Source organism: Pipistrellus hanaki, assembly GCF_964339955.1.
Source record: "Pipistrellus hanaki genome assembly, chromosome: 12".
In the NCBI taxonomy this organism is placed as follows: domain Eukaryota; kingdom Metazoa; phylum Chordata; class Mammalia; order Chiroptera; family Vespertilionidae; genus Pipistrellus; species Pipistrellus hanaki.
This window is the reverse complement of record NC_140514.1, coordinates 23,057,273-23,077,796: the sequence shown is the minus strand read 5'-3', so window position 1 is coordinate 23,077,796 and position 20,524 is coordinate 23,057,273. Positions and strand designations below refer to the sequence as shown.

General features: G+C 39.4%; 1 protein-coding gene across 5 annotated transcripts in view; it reads right to left on the bottom strand.

The window, feature by feature from the left end:
* FOXN2 (forkhead box N2) overlaps positions 1-20,224 on the bottom strand; it is a 54,415-nt gene extending 34,191 nt beyond the window's left edge. For 2 of the 5 annotated variants that reach the window (XM_084901013.1, XM_084901017.1), the window contains exon 1: positions 19,997-20,224. The gene's annotated coding sequence lies outside the window, so the exon portion shown is untranslated. Of the gene's footprint in view, positions 1-3,507; positions 3,625-4,986; positions 5,092-19,711; positions 19,966-19,996 lie in introns of those variants that run through there. The other 3 variants (XM_084901016.1, XM_084901015.1, XM_084901014.1) reach the window with 3 other exon arrangements.
* Between the last annotated feature and the right edge of the window lie 300 nt (positions 20,225-20,524).

The following is a 20,524-nucleotide window of genomic DNA, read 5'->3' as shown; positions in this document are numbered from 1 at the left end:
TCCAAATAAGCCCTTTCCTGAAATCTAAAATATTTATTATAAAGAGAAACCATTTCTCATATTTTTACATTATATAATACTATAACAATAACATTTCTTATTCATTATCAGTAAAATTATATTTATGTTATTTCTTTTGTAAATTCCAGTGTTTTTACATCTGCATTCTATATAATATCATCAAGTACTGAGACTGAAAGGCTGACATTCTCTTAATAAAGTCTGAAGTGTTACTATATTTTCAGAGAAAAAAACATTTCTAAACTATTCGTTTGTATTTCTATTTTCTCAAATGACTTCTCTTTTGCTTTTTAAACACACTTTAATTCAAAACACTTATTATGGGAGAAGTAACTGACCAAAGAAGAAAGTGATAGAGCTAATGTGCTATTTAATTTATTTAATGATTCAGGAAAGTATCTCATTTCTGAATTCAGTGAAAAAACTTCTATGTTTTCCATTAGTCTGGTCCAGTGGTTGACAAATTGTGGCTCACAAGCCACATGCGGCTCTTTGGCCTCTTGAGTGTGGCTCTTCCACAAAACACCACGTGCGGGCGTGCATGTACAGTACAATTGAAACTTCGTGGCGCATGCGCAGAAGTCAGTTTTTGGCTCTCAAAAGAAGTTTCAATCGTACTATTGATATTTAGCTCTATTGACTAATGAGTTTGCTGACCACTAGTCTAGTCAATATACTTATGCTTATATAACTAAAATAAGGTAAGTAACTCCAAAGCTTTCCTTTACCTAGAATATAGCTGGCAGGTTATTACAAGAATTATAAAAATTGATCAATTTTAGATGTAGAGCAGTATTTGAATTCTGGTAGTAACTAGTAGATATAGTCTTAGAGAACTCCATTTTCAATAGTAGTAGTTAATAATTTGGGAGTCAGCTATTTATTGTATCTCAAGTAACCATCAGTAAAAACCCTATAATACAGTAGGCACTATTATTAACTCAATTTTATAGATAAGGAAAATGATTCAGAGGTTAAACATCCTGTTTGAGGTTATCTGGCTAGCAACTGGATATGCCAGAATTTAAACCCAGCAAACTGACTTCAGAATCAAAGATCTAACCACTACATTATCCTGGTGACAGTATATATAAACTACCTATGAGGACCAGTTGTCCAATCCTACCCATTTTTTATTTTATCATTGTTCTCTAACCAGTTCCTCTCTCTCACATACACCTATAACTTCACACAACAAGACACTGTAAAAAGGAAAAGACCAAACTATAATTAATTTGATGTCTATTTCAATCAGTAATAAAAACCACACATACATAAACATATGCACATATGTGCACACAGTAAGTCTCTCTACCCATAGAAAACTTTAAAAATGTGATGGATGAGAATTTGTTGAAGAAAGTCTTGTTTCCTTTAAAAAAATGTATCTTAGTATTTACTGTCCAAAGAAGGAAATGACTAATTTCTAATGGTCCACTTTTGCCTTTTCACCTATATCTTACTCTATTTATCTTCAATGACATATAGAAATTAGAGAGTACCAAATAGCACTGACTAATATTACAGACACTATGTTATGGGCTTTGAAATGCATCATCTCTACTTACTCCTCCCTATTATTTAGCTCTATGTATCATCCTTTCTTTTTTACTGTGAATTCCATAAGGGGCAAGAGCCTTTTATTTTTGTATTCCTAATAAATCTTAACAAAATGTGGGCATGAGTAAGCAATCAAACCATAATTATTTAAAACTAAAATTAACCAATAATCACTATACCTGTTTATTCGGGACCAAATGTTATGCTATCTACCTTTACAAGCTATTTATTTTTGAAACAAATTCTTAATGCTAGGAAACATGCTCACTGATAACAATAAGAAAATTGAAATTCACTGTTTATAAATAAAAAAATGGAAATGAAATAAGGCATTTGCCTAAGTTCTAAAGCTAATAAAAAGGAGAGACAAAATTATAAACCAGGCCGAGTTCAATACTCAAATTTTTTGTCCATTAAAGTACACTCGATCTCTTAAGGAATTTATATTTTAGCAACAGTACCTAAAACAAATAGATACTGTTGACAAATACGAGAATATATAGTGATAGAAACTAAACAATATGTTTGCAAATACATGTTATTCCTCTGAATTACAAGTTGAGAATAAAATCTTATTTGAAGCTATAACGTAATATTATGTGATCAAATATGTCAAAGATTACAGCCAAGCAAAGTTAAAAAATCAAGTACTGACAGTGAAAGGCTAATATGCTCTTAGGTTTGAACTGTCACTGTATTTTCAAGGAGAGAAGAGGAATGTTCCTAAACTACCATTTCAGAATACTTTTGAACACCATCCACTTAAAACACTAAGTCTACACAATAAATAGGCAATTAATTTTTTCCACAAATAAGTATATAAATAGAAAATAAATGTAGTAGAAAAATCTTCAACTCCACTGATGATCACAGAAATGCAAAGCAAACAAAATGTGATATTAAATATGATAATGTAATACAGTACCTAAGATGCAATAGGCACAAATACTAGTAGTAATAAAAGTAATAGTATCTATTTTTGGTTTACAAATATAAACAATTTGGGGCAAGGGCCAGGCCATTTTGGACAGCTACCTAGCAATATGAACCCAGAACCATTAAAAATGTCATATTCCGTCTACGGCCATACCACCCTGAACGCGCCCGATCTCGTCTAAAAATGTCATATTCCTTGACCCAGTAATTCCACTTATGAGTCACTTCAGTGAAATAATCCTATGTAAAGTAAAAGACCCTCTCTTCTCTTTCTTCCTCTCTCTTACACAACACACACACAGACGTCCATCCAAAAATTATAAAAGTTAACAGAAACTTTAAACAACTCACATTTTTTATTATAGAGTAACTAGTGACCCACTTCATAGATTTGTGCACTTTGAAAGGAAAAGTAGAAGGTGGGCGGGGGGGCGGGAGTGGGTGAGATGGGCTGGACAAGCCCTGAAGCAAACCTCCCTCGGTCCCTCCCCACCTATCGCACCTGGGGTGGCACTGTGGCTCGAAGGGCATCTGTATTGTGAGCAGGGTCCCTCCAGCAGGTGGGGTCCCTTGGCCTGGCCGGCAAGAACCAGGCTGAAAGTGGCTCTCTGACATCCCCTGAGGGGTTCCAGAGTACGAGAGGGCACTCTGCAAAGTTGCTGTCAAAGGCAAAAGCAAGTGTGCAGTTTGTAATAACACATTTTCAGCAGAGATATTATTTTTCCTATTAGCAGAAATAATCTTAGAAAGATCATTTTGTTATCCTTGGTGACACTAAGGCAATAACTTCTAGATCACTCTTACACCTAAAATGTACAGCCCTATGGAACTACAAATTAATGGGGAAGACTATTTCCTGCTTGATGTTCTACCTTGGCTGGGTCTGGGTTTTGCTTCCTAATCCTTGAGCCCCACAAAGCCAGAAAATGGAAGTTCACTTAATTTGGTAAATACCTTCAAGGCAAAAGCCAGGTTCAGCATTCAGCTTACCTTCACTAGGTTTCTAATTAGTGTTTGGTCTAAATATTCTTTATTCTGTGCCAGAATATTGATGCATTTTAGGTTATCTTCAGCAGAAAGGCTGGTCCAGGTATTAAGTTCACCATTCTGTGGAAAACAGATATTTACATTAATTTATAATGGCAATTTATCTCTAACATGCATTAAACTGTATGTTAGAGCATTGATTCTTAAATTTCTTCTGCCTCAGCATACTGGAGGAATTTGATTTACTCCTATCAGTAAGAGTTGCTCATTATAACCATGATTCCCAACTGGAATTAGGTACAGAACATTTCCCTGGATGCTGAAGTTGATTATCAAAAACTCGGTGCAGAATTTTAAAGAGGGTGCTTTCATCACTTTTGAAAACCATACTCTAGCCGAGACCGGTTTGGCTCAATGGATAGAGCGTTGGCTTGGGGACTGAAGGGACCCGGGTTCGATTCCGGTCAAGGGCATGTACCTTGGTTGCGGGCATGTCCCCAGTGGGGGGTGTGCAGGAGGCAGCTGATCGATGACTCTCTCTCATCGATGTTTCTAGCTCTCTGTCTCTCTCCCTTCCTCTCTGTACAAAATCAATAAAATATACTTTAAAAAAACAAAAAACAAAAAACCATACTCTAAATACAGTAAAGATATTTTTATCCCTTAACTATGATTCAGTCCATAATAATAAACAAGTATTACTCTCTTGATATAAGTAATACTTATAGAGGCTGCTAAATATATAGGGCTATTTGCCAGTTTATCAGTGTTTCTCAAATCAGAATGTCCCGAGGATTTTCCTGGGGGTCACAAGCTTTGTAAATTTTCATTTTTTGTTTCTGAGTATTTTCATTTCAATTAACAGTATAAAAATGCATTTTTACTGTTTTCAAAGAGAAAAATAAAAAGACTTAAAACTACTCAAGGAACTAAAGTCAGTGATTCCTCAAAATGCGACCTATAATTTTTTTCATAGAAAGATCCTTACATTACTCAAGTTGGGGCCTTACATTGCTAAGTCTGAGTTACTAGATTAATCTTAGTTCAATATCTCAGTCTTCATTGGTACTGTGGTCACTGTACCTGATCATACAGGTGTATGACCAACTTAGCAAAAATCTTTAAGGGCAGACACACTTCAGAATTCAGAGTATTATTCTAGAAAGGGACTACAATGCAAATATATGTTTTTATGTGATGTGTCAGTGAAGTATGAGGGAGCATCCCATAATAAACATGTTAATATTTCTGTAGCATAGTGTATATTCACACTAAAAAAGGGTTTAAATAAAGATCAGCAATAGTCTTATATCAATTCAGATCATGTTTTGGCAATAAGAGAAAACTTTAGGTTTTCAGAGCATTTTGGATTTCTAAATTATGGTGAAATTATACAACCACTATTTACTGGAAAGCCTGACAAATTTAGAATTTCATATAAGATCACACTTAAGTAAGGTCAAAAAATGGTAAAGAGCTCACCTTAAGGTTTATAAATTTAATGCATAAACTTGGTAATTTTTTCTCCCAATTACTTTGTAGTCTCTTTTTGTCTATTTGTGGCTTAGTAGCGGAAGATACAAAATAAGCTCCTGATAAGCAGAAAATATTATATTATTAATTCTAAAACGTCAGAAGTACCTCAATATATATAGAAATTTAAAACACATTCCAAAGCCAACATATAGCCAAATTGGATTACGATTACAATGCCTCTTCAGCTAACAATGTGGATAAAAGGTAGAGAGAGAAGTATAGTAAATATATTGTTCAAAATAACCTTTCCTGATCCTTTTCTAAGAAGCTTTAAGATAAAATCTCTTACTCCTACGAAACTCATGGCTCTGTTGTCATAGTTGTTAGATTCTATGGTGAAATAGTGTAAAATGAAAGGCTTCTTCCTTGAGAAAGAAAGTAATATGTTTAACACTAAGAGAAATTAAACAGAAACTTGAGGGGCCAGTATATTTGAATTATAAAGAATAAGCAATTTCAGCTGAGACTGGTTTGACTCAGTGGATAGATCGTCGGCCTGCGGACTGAAAGGTCCCGGGTTCAATTCCGGTCAAGGGCATATACCTTGGTTTCGGGCATATCCCCAGTAGGGGTGGTGCAAGAGGCAGCTGATCAACGATTCTCTCTCATTGATGTTTCTAACTCTCTATCCCTCTCTCTTCCTCTCTGTAAAAAATCAATAAAATATATTTTTAAAAAAAAGAATAAGCAATTTCATATTATAAAAAACCATAAAAGAGAAATCTAAATCATTCTTCTTGATATTATAATCACATCTGGAGGCAGTGAAGCAGAGTGTTAAGAGCCTGAACCTTAAAGATATATTGTGTAGGTTCAAATCCCAGCTCTGCCAAACAATCTATAATAACATAATAATAATGAGGATAATATGCTAATTAGACCGGACTCCTTCCTGAGGAAGCGAGGGCCAGAGGGAAGCCAGCCCAGACCCAGTACTAGAGGGAAGCTGGTGCTGCAGCCTACTCTTGCACGAATTTTGTGCATCGGGCCTCTAGTAGGTTATAAAGATCGATCAATTTAGAATGAATAGTACCTACTTCCATAAGATTGTTAGTACAAATTAAAGGAGAATAAATATACTTAGAACAGAGGTAGTACAATAAATATTAGCTACAGAGATGGTAATTATTGTCATTAATTTTTAAAAATTATTGATATTGTATTTTCCCTAAAGTAATACTGTCGATTTATAAATGTTACATTTCTCAAATAAAAAGTATGGCACAAAATTAGTAACAAAACTTTGTTTTGAAGTTTAAATTTTTTAAAAATCTTCTGTTATTAAGGATAGGTTTCCCTCATGACCAATGATACCCATTGGCAAAACAGCCAACTGAAATGAGGCCTTCTCATTTTCTTTATGATGCAACTTTCACTTCCTCACTCTATTTGATGCACTTTATTTCTTAGATTATTATCAATATTTTGCTCAATCATGCAACATGGCGGAACCCTTCAGATCTTTCTAGTTAAAATAATATAGAAGAACTTGCCCTGGCCACTGTGGCTCAGTTGGTTGGAGTATCATCCTGTAGTCCCTTATACTAAAAAACATTGCAGATTTAATTCCTCAGGGCACATACCTAGGTTGCAGGTTTGATCCCTGGTGGGGGGGGGGTGGGGGTGGGGGGGTGGGAGGCAACTGATTTCTGTTTCCTCTCATATCACTGTTTCTCTCTCTCTTCCTTCCTCTCTCTAAAATAAAAACATGTCCTTGGGTGAGGAGTAATAATAATAATATAAACTTAAATCACATAAACTGTAAGAACTTTTTTAGTATTTTATCATCTAGTGTCTCCCTCCCGGTAAAGTCTAAATTCCTTTATTTACAGCTTTGGCTGGTAACATTCTTACACACACACACACACACACAAAAAAAAAAAAAAAAAAATCATAAAAAATAATTAACTATCTCTGAAATAAAAATGTTGAGTTTTCACTAGTAACATTCTCAATAACAAAAAGAAAAAATATATGGCAAATATAATGCTATAATCAAAACAGGACAAAAATATAAATACTTACATATACATATTGTTATATTCAGGCTCTCAGTCCAGCAATTCTCGTGAATGTAAGGTTTTTTAGTGTGTACTTTAATAAATAATATAGCACCATAGCAAATAAGACATAACTGTAATTAACTCAGTTCTGTTAATGTTAAAATACTTTTAAAAAGTACTTTTCAAATTATATTATTGAATATCTTCATGTCACATTTTTCAATTTTAATTATTTTTATCTTACCCACATTATAATTAGAGCCTGAAATCTGTCATTATTTGCAAGATAATGTAATAGTTGAAAATTTATATTTAATCCATTACATTACTAAGTAACACTGAAAAAGGACTCAGATCAAAATAAGATAGTCAATTTTTTATATCCCAAAGCAAATTAATTACAATTAAGTTTTTCCTTGCACCCCTAAATCAATCATTGAATATTTCTTTCCTTATTACCTAGAAAGAGTAATAAGGAAAATCAATTTTGCTGTTTCTAAAAAGTTTTTACTACACTGGCCACAGTAGTAAAAGGAGCGACACCACCTGTTATGTTCTACTAGAATTGGAAGAAGTTGAAACCAACACTTGAGCAATTATACCGAGAGACCCCGAAGACTTGTAATCAGTCCCATGCTTAAAGCAAGGGATGATTAACTATGAACTACATGGCAACATCTGACTTACAGATGTAGTTGTTTACATCTTTTCATCACCTACTAGTCCAACTTCCTATTTAAAATCAGTCTCACTGTACTTACTTTAAAGATCCGAATTCCCGAATCATGTGACGAATGATCATTATATTTTTTATTATGTTTAATTAAATGCATCTCCAATTTCTAATTTGGTCAATTTTACATAGTCTTAAGACATTTGGAAATTTTTTTATTGTCTTGCCATTTTATTTCCCATTAAGAACTTAATGTCATAGGTAAATCAAACAAATTTTATAAATGTCAAAAAAGCAACCAGAGATTAGAACCCTCGCTCTCCTCCCACTTCAGATTTGTGGCTTTCCCATACAATCACTTTAAATTAAGCAATATTAAAAAGCTATTTGATTTGGGCTAATACACCCTAACAAAAGGAAACAGGCAATCAATCATTCACTGAATTCAAATCACTAAACAGTGTTTTTAATAGAAAAAATATATATGACAGAGCTTGGCATACCATAGAAATAAAAAATGTTTGTGCATTTTATTATAACTGCCTGGCAATTATCTCAATTCTTTATTGTAAGTTAAACATTGTCTTTGATTAAGCTATACTATACAATTAAAGAAATTTACAATTTCCCTCTCCTTTCTTCATCTCTAATCTCCTTAATGAACCATTTTTACTTACCTACACTAATAAAAGAGAAAAATGCTAATTGACCATATCTTCGCTACACCCATAGCCAATCAGAGTGAGTATGCAAATTAACCCAACAATGATGATGATTAATTTGCATACACTGAGGGAGGGAGGAGTGAAGACTGAAGACAGCACAGAAGGAAGAGGGAGGGAAAGTGGAAAGCAAGGTGGCTGCTGGAGGAAAAGCTTGGGCAGCGTGTGCAAATGCAGTGGTGGGCAGGGTGGGGATCCCCGCTCCCCCTCCCCGTCCATGGCAGCGGGAGAAGGGGGAGGGGGGCGGCGAGAGAGGTGGTGGTGGCAGGAGGGCAGCCCGCCGGAAGTCTTGCAGGAATCTTAGTGCAATGGGCCCCTAGTTAATTATAATGAAGTACCATTTCTTAAGACCGAAAGCATCCCCTTGCATTATATTTCTCACCAGTACACTAAGTTTATTATAAGTTCAACACAAAATATTTTAGCAGTTTACAGATACTAATAATTTTCTAAATCTTGGGAATTATTCCTTTTAAAAAAAAAAAACAAAAACAATTTTCTTCTTGTTAATTTATCACATCAGTTCCAAAAATCAAGTGTAACATTTATTGAGCACATACTATCTGCAAGGCTTTGTGTGATAAATCTAACAAATGCTAAAACCTTAAAAATATTCTATTAACTCAAAATATCTGTTAACTTTGGTAACCCTCAACAGAAAAAAACAAAACAAAACACACATATAAAAGAAACTCACAAACTTTCCTATTGAATTAACAATACATTCTTTGTTTTTATTAAGATTCTCAATTATAAATACTGTCCATCCCATAAAAACCAATTCTGAGATTAGGGGGTGGATTCAAATCCCAAATGTACTGCAAAAAGATGTATGTTTGATTATAATGCTACATGATGTCATGTATCCAGGACAACTGAAGCATTATGGTCTCTTAGGAATAAAACTGCCTCTTGGTCATAGATTTAGGTGACACAGCATGTGATCCATTGTCTCTAAACAAAAATGTGTGCAGCTGTATTTTCCAGTCAAGAAAGGGGGGTGAGGAGCAGAATACAAAGGGGTCAAAGATTTGTTTCATAGGGAAACAGTTTTCCAAATAGGGGTTAAAAAAAAAAAAGGAAGAAAATTGAATGGTGGAAAAAAACCTTTCTCCAACTCAAACTAAAAGCAGAAAACACTAAAATCTGGGGGAGAGACATCTGTTGTGGTAACCTTCTACTGAATCCACTTTTCTCCTACACTAACTTGCCCAGATACATTGTGTAAACCGTGGCTTAAATGTCACTTCTATCTAAATAATTTTGTACTCTTTGTACACAGTATGTAGAGTTCTTCTATACATTGTTGCATCATTTGCCTCCAAAAAACCCAAAAGTCTCAATTGTTCATCAGTTTCTTGAGGAAGTTAAAATGAAGCAATAATTTAAAAAAAAAAAAGGAACACATTTGCTTCTAAGCAGTAACAAACCTAATATTTTCTGCATAAAGATCAAATACTTCTTTTTATAATGAATCCCTAGCATATAACTTTGTCTTTTACACAGAAATACTGATTTAAAAAAAGAACAACAGTGCCACAAGATATCTAACTTGAGTGAAAATTATTTTCGTTAATAAAAAGTTACTTCTAATAAATGTTAAAAAAAAAATGTTGACACAATAACTTGTAAACTTCCATCCGTATCTAAAACATAACATTAATTACTTTATATGGTATAAAATACTAGAGGCCCGAGCATGAAACTTGTGCACCAGGGGTAGGGGGGTGTCCCAGTCTGGTCTGCACCCTCTCCAATCTGAGACCCCTTGGGAGATGTTCAACTGCTGGTTTAGGCTGGATCCCTGCGGCATTGGGCCTAAATCAGCAGTCGGACATCCCTCTCACAATCCAGGACTGCTGGCTCCTACTTGCCTGCCCAATCGCCCCCAATGCCCTCCCCTAAGGGCCTGATCACCCCACTACTGCCCTCCCCTGACAGCCTGATCACCCCACTACTGCCCTCCCCTGCCAGCCTGATTGCCCTCAACAGCCCTCCCCTGCTGTAACCTGCCTCCTCCACCAGGACCCTCCTCCTCCACGTGGAGCTGTAGGACCCACAAGCCTGCCTCACTGCCGGGAGTGGCCTCCGGTCCCCACCTCTGCTGTGTGTGGCCATCTTGTGATGATGTCATGTGAGAGGGCGCAAGGACCACCTAGGCTTTTGTTAGAATAGATAACGACAGAAAAGAAGCACTACTCTGAGAAGCTAATAGCTCTCAGGGTAAATCTAGTTTAGAAACTCATCTCCTCAAACTTTGGGATAGAAATCAATGTGGTGTCCAAACAAAAATATTTTGAAGGCTGAAAAAACTGATCACACAGAAATAAAAAAATTAAAAAAAAATCAATAATGACATTGAAGTATTATCACCTGTGCTACAAACCATATAGTGACCAGTTAGCCAGCCGGCCAGCACTTTGGTTCTTTGAGAGCCTTGTACACTGTACTTGAAAAATAGCGTGGAAAATGAACAAAGTAACAGAAACCTAAAAGTCAACAGATCTAATGCTCCAGAGTACAAAGGTAAGTATGGTTAACATTGGAATACAAACAGCTGGTATTCTTTGTTGTCAAAATTTCTGTGTAAGATGATTTTCAATGCCTTGAACATAAGCCATTATTAGTCAGTCATGGAGTAAATCTCTCCCAGCCAACTAAATTCCACTGAAAATAAACATTTTTTAAGAGCACACTCATGATCAGTAATACATTTAATAAAGGCATAAAATGATATCTTCCCAATAAGTCCCTTGTGTCAAATTTGGAAATAATAAAACTATGCTGGTTGATTTAATATACTGATTTTATATGTAGTTCTAAAACACAAAACTACGAATAATTTAACCCAGAATTAAGTTCATAAGACTATACTGACGCTGTATGTACACTTACTGAAGTAAAATATATTTATGCTAAAAACTATTAAAGATATTTATGCTATTAATTATCTACAGGGCATTTTAGAAAATAACATTTACCTTAATGAACACTCAAGTTCCTAAACAAATTTTAATGGAATATAACCTAAATTCTAAGTAGCCATATTAACTACAACTATATACAACTAAGTAGTCTAGTAGTCACTACTAGGAGACAGGATCAGCAATAGAGTTGATGCTAGATTTACTTGATAATATAAATAATACAGCCGAAACCGGTTTGGCTCAGTGGATAGAGCATCAGCCTGCGGACTGAAGGGTCCCAGGTTTGATTCCAGTCAAGTGCATGTGCCTTGGTTGAGGGCACATCCCCTGCGGGAGGTGTGCAGAAGGCGGCTGATCGATGATTCTCTCTCGTCGATGTTTCTAACTCTCTATCCCTCTCTCTTCCTCTCTGTAAAAAATCAATAAAATATATTTAGAAAAAAAGAATACTGAAGGGGAAAATGGCTTTTTTTTTTTTTTTAAGGTAGATCAATGTATGTTATTTTTTTGGGGGGGGGGTGGTTATGTTGTTGTTTTGCCCTATTGACTTTTTAAAAAAATATATATTTTATTGATTTTTACAGAGAGGAAGAGAGAGAGATAGATAGAAACATCGATGAGAGAGAATCATCTATCAGCTGCCTCTTGCACACCCCCTACTGAGGGTGTGCCCGCAACCAAGGTACATGCCCTTGACCGAAATCGAACCTGGGACTTTCAGTCCATAGGCCAATGCTCTATCCACTGAGCCAAACCAGTTTCGGCAACTTATTGACTTTGAGATGTTTGTGAGACAATCAAGTGGTGTATTTGGGATACATGTGATCTAAAGTTTAGGAGACAGGTCTGGTCTGGAGATAGATTGTGGAGTATTAATATCTGTAATCTGCCCATCCCTCTCCATTTTCATGGTCACACTATAATCCAGGTCAATAGTATCTCTCATCTTAACCACCACAATCATAGTCCACATGAACGATACGCCCTTGTGGTTGTGTTCTGCACACAGATACACAGTGGCTCTGACAGTATCTTCATAAAAGAACAACCAGAGTAGACCCTCCATATCTGATTTGTGGCTTTCCCATCCAAAAGTCTAGTCTCCCTGCATCTATGCCTGATCCTCTTTATTCTGAGTCTAGAACAAATGTAACTAGAATAATCTTGTAAAATGCAACTCTGACAATGTTCCTTTCTTGCTCAAATCATCAAGGGAACCCTTGGATCAAAATGTAATTTGTCCCTGACATGGTATATGAGAGGTTCTGTATAACTTTGCCCCTGTGTAACCTCTCTGGACACATCTTTTGCCACTCTTTCCCCTGTTCTCCCCATTTGAGATTTCGGAAAAGGCCTTGCTTTTTCTTTGGGCCTTTACAAATGCTACCCCTTTGCCTAAAATACTCTCCATTTCACCTTGCCCTGGCTAACCATTTATCACTCACAGCTTTAAAATCTTAAAGGCAATCTTCTCTAACATCCCACACTAGGGGGGGCCCCCAAATTATATTCTTTCTTAATATCCTGTACTCTTTGATAACATTTATCACAGCTAGGATGGTTTAATACACATCTTTTCCTGACTTACTAAAAGCTCTATAAGGTAGATTTGGTTGTCTGTTTTGCTTACTGCTCAATTTTATATGTACATTTCCTACATGCCTGAGTGAATGTCTAAATTCTGTACATACTAGAGGCCTGGTGCACGAAATTCGTGCACAGGGGTGGCGACCCCTAGCCCAGCCTGCACTCTCTTCAATCTGGGACCCCTCAAGGGATGTCCAGTAGGATCGGGCCTAAACGGACAGTCGGACATCCTCACAATCCAGGACTGCTGGCTCCCAACTGCTCGCCTGCCTGACAGCCTGATCACCCCCTAACCACTCCCCTGCCAGCCTGACTGATGCCTAACTGCTCCCTGCCAGCCTATTTGCTTCCAACTGCCCTTCCCTGCAGGCCCGGTCACCCCCAACTACCCTTCCTTGCAGGCCTGGTCCCTCCCAACTGCCCTCTCCTACTGGCTATCTTGTGGTGGCCATCTTGTGTCCACATTGGGGCAGCCATATTGTATGTTGGAGTGATGGTCAATTTGCATATTCCTCTTTTATTACATAGGAAGTGTAAAGGTAAGAACGAGTACTTTCATATATGTATTGTTTTGTTTCACTAGTATTAACTTCTTTAATCTTCATAACAGCCTTACCAGGTAGTTGCTATAAGTAGTGCCCATTTTCTATATGGAAACAGATAAGAGATTAAATGATATGCCCAATATCACAAACCTTAAAGTGGCACAACTGGAATACAAGCTCAGGAAATATAGTTCCAGAACTCACACTCCACACTCCAGAAGAGTAGAAATGAAGAATCTTGCTCACCACTATATTCTTAGCACTTAAATACAGTAGCTGCTCAATAAATAGCTATCCAAGTTTAAATGTTTATTTATTGAAAAGAAAATTAGGTTGAGGAAAATAAAAAATACATGAATCTGCCCTGGCCAGTGTGGCTCAGCTGTTTGGGAGTGTCATCCCGTACGTACATCTAAAAGTTTCAGGTTTGATTCCTGGTTAGGACACATACCTAGGTTGCAGGTTTGATCCCTTTTAGGGCATATACAGGAGGCAACTGATCAATGTTTCTCTCCCTGCTCCCTCTCTCTGAAGGCAATTAAAAAAACAAATACATAAATCTACATTACGGCCTAAATCATGGGCTGTGCTTAGTGACTTGTTTCCAGAATAGAACATGGAATGAGTGGATATGGGGGTGAAACCTGGCAAACCAAGACCTCAAAAAGGTGATGGTGGTTAAGATAATTTTATATTGTTTGCAAGTAACCTTGATATATTGTGATGAGAATGGCTCTTCACCTCTATTGTCTTGCTCCCTAAAAACCATGACCCCAGTCTAATCAAGAAGAAAACATCAGCAATATCAGCACACACCTGTCAGAACGGCTATCATAAAAAAAAAAAACAAACAAAAAAAAAACCAACAACAATGTGAAGAAAAAAAACCCTTCATGCACTGTTGGGGAATGCAGATGGGTGCAGCCACTGTGGAAATCAATAGGGAGTTACCTCAAAAAATTAGGATGGCCTGCAGACATCCCCTAGGGGTCCTGGATTGCAAGAGGGCTCAGACCAGGCCAAGGAACCCAACGGTGCACTATCAGGGCCAGGAGGACTGTGGGAGGGCTCCAGGGCATGTCTGGCCCATCTCGCCCAGTCCTGATCAGCTGGACCCCAGCAGCAAGATAACCTACCATTTGGAGCATTTGCCCCCTGGTGGTCAGTGCACATGATAGTGACTGGTCGAATGGTTGGACACTTAACATATTAGGTTTTTATTATATAGGATTAGAGGCCTGGTGCACAAAATTCGTGCATGGGGTGGGGGGGAGGAAGTTACCTCAGCCCAGCCTGCACCCTCTCCAATCCATGACCTCTCAGACATCCCTCTCACAATCCAGGACTGATGGCTCCTAAGTGCCCACTTGCTTGCTGGCCTGATTGCCCCTAACTGCTCTTCTTTCCCCCCCCCCACGCCAACCTGATCACCCCTAACTGCCTCTGCCTACCAGCCTGATTGCCCCCAACTTTGCCCCCCCCCCGCCCCCCCCCGCCAGCCTGATCACCCTACACAGCCTGCTGTTCAGTTGTTTCTTGAGGGCATCCTGACCAATTTGCATATTATCCTTTTATTAGTATAGACAGCCAAGATTTGGAAGCAGCCCAAGTGCCCATCAGTAAATGAATGGATACAAAAGCTGTGGTACATTTACACAACAGAATACTACTCAGCCGTAAAAAAGGGAAGGAAATCTTACCTTGTGCGACAGTGATGGATGGACCTGGACACAATTATGCTAAGTGAAATAAACTAATCAGAGAAGAGCAAGTACCAATAAACAAAGTGGAGACAGACTCATGGATACAGAGAACAGACTGACATCTATAAGGCAAGGGTTGAGGCTAGGTGAAAGGGTGACTCAGGGACACAGACAATAGTATAGTGACTGCCAGGGAGAAGGGAGGGTGGAGAGAGGTAAAAGAGGATAAAGGGAGTGGGAGGATGAAAGGTGATGGAAGGAGATTTGATTGGGGTGGTAAACACACAATACAATATGTAGGTGCTGTATTGTAGAATTGTGCTGAAACTTGTCTAATTTTGTTAATCAGTTTCACCCAATAAATTCAATTATTTAATCTCAATCGAGGAACATTCTATAAAATTTCTGACTAGTATTCCTCAAAATTGTCATAATCATCAAAAACAAGAAAAGTATGAGAAACTGGAATTCTGGAATCATAGATGGACACTAAGGGAAAACTAATGAAATCTGAATAAAGTGTGTAGTTTAATAGTAATGTAGCAATTTTGTTACCTTAGTTGTGACAAATGTACCATAGTAATGTAAGAAGTTAATAATATGAAAACTGTGTACTATCTTGCAACTTTGTGTAAATGTAAACTAGCCTAAAAGAAAGTTTATTTGAATTTTAAAAAGTTTATTGGCTCAGTGGATAGAGCGTCCGTCTGCAGATTGAAAGATCCCGGGTTCGATTCCGGTCAAAGGCATGTACCTTGACTGCAGGCACATCCCCAGTAGGGGGTGTGCAGTAGGCAGCTGATCGATGGTTTTCTCTCACCGATGTTTCTAACTCTCTTATCTATTTCTCTCCCTTCCTCTCTGTAAAAAATCAATAAAATATATATATAAAAAAAAGTTTAGGGTAAGGGAATAAATAATCAAAATCCCTTGGAAGAAAATAATAATAAATATTATTCTAGTTCCTTTATATTTGGTAGTAAAATAGATAGCATTCTCATGGAGTGGAAATAAAGTTATTAATAAAACAATTCCACAGTTATTATACAACTCTATAATATTGATTATGAAGTCACATGTGACCAAAGCAAATGCCCCTTGAATTCTAATTTCTCACAGTCTTTTTCTCAGTCCTAAACACTTCAATTAACTCTGACAAAAATTCTTATCAATAGCTGTCAGCTCTATATTGACTGAATTATCCCATACTCCCAGCTTCTAGTCACTAAAGGTCAAATTTACCTTACACTCAACTAAACTCACCTCCTTCTTGTGATGTTTCCTTTCTAAATCTCCTTCTCAAAGTTTATTTTTTTTTCCAATAGATCTTTCCTTCCCCTTCATCTTCAGTCCCAGTTAATAATTAGTCCTACACATTGCTGTCAAATGAACCTTCCTCAAATAAAGATTTTATCACATCATTCCAGGTTCAAATGCCATATTTAAGTTCAGAAGTGATGTTTTCAAGGTCATCCATAATAATTGTTTATCCTTTTGTGCCCATCACATGTAAAGAAAGACCTTCCCATCATCTTTCTACCTTATAACGTAAGTCCTGCTTTTCCTTTATTCACAAAATAAAATACCCACTAAGCAGATAACATATAGCTGAGAAGATTTTATAATCTTCTTGGAGTAATAAAACTTAAAAAGATAACTAACATGGGCATTTGTCTATTCAGGGATGCATCTTTAGTTCCTATAGAGTGCCTGGCACATGGTAGGTGCTGAAAAAAACATTTATTAAATGAAAACAAGGCAGTACAAAATGTTACAGTACAAAAGAATTCGGTGTTATTAGAGATGAGAGTTTTCAGTTGGAGAAAGGCAGATCTAAAATTGTATTATTTTAAGGCTCTTAGGGCAATCAAAATTACGACCAAACCTCAAGCCTGAGCAGATCTTCAGCAGTTAAGAGGATGTGTGCAGGTGCATGTCAACAGAAAAATGTTATATCAACAAAGGTTTAAAAAAAAAAAAAAAAAAGAAGTAAAATTGGTATAACATGTTAGAGTACCAGTGAATAAACAGTTCTTATAGGTTAGTGGAAAATAAGATGGGAGAAGACAGGAACCAAAGTTTGAAGCCTTTAGAAGAAATCTGGTATTCATGCTGGATCTTCTTCAGGATGAGTAATTTAATGGGAGTAACACTTTAGAAAGCAAGAGAGCCCTGTTTCTTCAAGAAGCCTCCCCTATCCACTCAAACCTCTAGTTTTCTTTCCCTCGTAACTTACAGCACCTGCCAGCATCATACAATTCCTAACTATATCATCTCACAAGGTAAACTCATTTTCACGTGTCTCTTCCACCTAAGAAGAAGGTTCAAATCTTAGGACTCTTTTTCTTCCCTAAGAAATCAGCAAAGCATTAGACCTTCAAATAATGTATCCTCAAAAGTTTGTTTTTGAAGGACCTTTTTGCATTTATACAAAAATGACAATTGAAGAGCAACACATATAGCTAAGCCATAAAATGGCATAAGAATAAGACTTTTTTTAAAGTTTCATTTGATAGGTTGCATAACTAATGATGTAGTTATCTTCCAGCGTATGTTTTCAATGCTTTCTGCTTTATGGAATTATTTCATTACCTCATTTACTTTTCTTTCTCACCTAAGCATTGCTCTCAGTGGTCAGCACACATATTCATTTCTCAATCCCATTATCCTACCTGCACTGAAACCTTCCTGAAATTTTTATGTTCACTTCATTAAGAACCATTATCATGGTATAATTAAAATTCTAATAAACATTGATGCTATAATTGCTCTACACAATTCTAAATTTCTCTACACATCCTTAACGTTTCCTGTGGTTTAACACTCTTCAAGTAAAACTGGTTCAAATAAAATCATATGTTACGGAAATAATTCTAATACACAAAGTATTCACAAAATGAAACAAAATCATCAGTAACCAGGGACTGTATTTAAATTCTAAAATTTTCCAAATGCTCCAAAAGTTTGGATTTTAAAGTTTTCAATCCTTCAACATTTAATTTTACATAGTCTAAAAATTAATTTTTATTCCCTTAAAATCTGTTCATGTTAGCATTCATGTTAATACCTATCAAAAAAAAAAAAAGCCTACGAAAGTATGTTTATATACATCAAACAAGCCTTTATTTCAGCCCCAAACAAGTATCTTGGTAATAATTTTCTCAGATCACAACTTTTATGTAAAAAGAAAAAAAGTTAGATTTTTATAAAACGATAAAAAAAAATCCTCCAGAATGTAATTATTTCTGATCACACCAAAACCTCATTAATGGCTTTAAAACTCAAACATCGCCCCAACTCCCGAGGTTGCAGGAAACTATACATAATGTACCATCCTAATCCCCACTACTCTTTAATGGGTACCTCATGCTGCTGAGATTTTAAAGATGAATCATCAAAACCGCAAAGGACGGCAAAAATATCAATATATACCTTACAGGGACTGCAAGGAAACAGTTAAGTCTTTCGATTGGGACATGTACAGTTCAGCTTTTTTCCACTTCCCCACTTCAAGAAAACACGAAAACAAATGTGGCTGGAAAGCTACATACAGCACGGTGACAAAGCCCCTGGCTTCCAGGGAAGTGTCACCCTGCTGGCACCAGGACAAGCTCCTCCACTCGGCCGGCCACGTGGCTGTCACAATCAGGAGGAGGACGGGAGAAACCGTGTAAACTAACCAGAAATAAATAATAGCACTCCTCCCCCCACTTTGGAGTTCGGGGAGAAGAAGTATGTGGGAGAAAACTTAGCACAGAGGCCGCTTCAAAGAGACTTCAAGTCCAAGGAGATGCCGAGAGTGTGCCCCCCAATGAATTGGGTACCCCACCTCCCCTGAGCTGTGGTGGGAAAGAGCATTCCGGAAAAAAAAGGGTGAAAGGGGGTGGAGTAGAGCAAGATGGAGCAGAGGCACATGGGCCGCTCTCCCCGGACTCCCACCGCCCCCCACCCCGTCCCCCAGGGTGCGGGGTTTGCGGCCGCGGGGCAAACGGAAGGCGTCAGCCCTCCCAGCTCACACCCAGGAGGGGAGCCTGGAGGGCAGAGGTAACGGCGGCCCCGAGAGAGCAGGCGAACAGGAAGTGCCCATTTTGTAGCCCCGAAACACTAACTCCCATCCCACCTAAGACAGCCACCCTAGCAGGCCCCCCAGGGGCATCGGCGGGAGGAGGAGGAGCCCGAGGGTGCCGGGGTCGGCCACCCCCACATCCGGGATCCGAACCCGTCCACTCCGGTGCCCGGGCACCCAACCGCCCGAAGTTCACTCCCGGCGGCGTCCGGCGCCTCCCGGACACTTCTTGGCCGGGCTCCGTCCGAGTCCGCCCGGGGCCGGGCGCGGACTCCACAACCCGCACGTCCGGTTCCAGGACGAGCCCGGGGCAGGGGCGCTGCAAAGACTCCGGGGGAGACCTGGGGCAGCCACTTCCCCGCCGAACCCCAAGCGTCCTCGGGGTCACCTCCAGCCTCCCCGAGAGACGGCACCCTCCGCCAGTTTCCTCCCGGGCGGCCGATACCTTTCAGGAAAAACTCCGAACTCCTCGCGGGGCCGCACGCCCGCCCGTCCGTCCGATCGACGCCGCCCCCGAGGAGCCCACACACCACCCCAAGCAGCGCCCTGGGGAGATCCCCCCCGAGCCGGAGCCAAAGCCTTATAGGACGGAAATGTCCGGGCGCGTCACGGGACAGCCGCCTCCGGGCCCCACGCCCGGCGCCGGCCGCACGCGCCGCTGGTTGTGCCCCGGAGCTGCGCCGCGACCCCGGGGCGGGGAGCGCGGGCGCCGTTCCACACGGGAACTCACCGTCAGCTCGGCCGCCGCGGCGGCGGGGAGGCCAGGGACGGGGGAAGGGGAAGACACAATATGGCAGAGCACCGCAGCAGCTGCTCTCGGCAGCTTCCAGCAGCCGCCTCCGGGAAGACGCCGCCACGAGCAAGGCAGCAGCAGCAGCTGCGGTGCCGGCCGCGGCAGGACCACATCCCCCCTCCCCCTCCTCCCGCTGGCTTCCTCCCTCTCCCCCCGCCCTTCCCCCCGCTGCCATGGCAACGTGGCGCCAAGGAGATAAGCCCCGCCCCTCCCCTCGGTTCCCGCCTCCCAGAGCCTCTCGGGAGGAGCGCTCGCCCCGCCCCTTCCCGTCCCCGCCCACCTCCGCTGCAGGGCGGGGCTCGGGCCCGGAGGCGGCCCTGGAGGGCGGGGAGGGGAAGGAGGGGGCCGCGGCGTCCGGAAGGGCGGGGCTCGCCCGGAGGTAGGGCGGAGACGTGGGGTGGGCCGGTGCGGGTTTCGGGCGGAGGAGAAGCTGGAGGGGAAGGGGGGAGGCGGGAAAATGTGAAG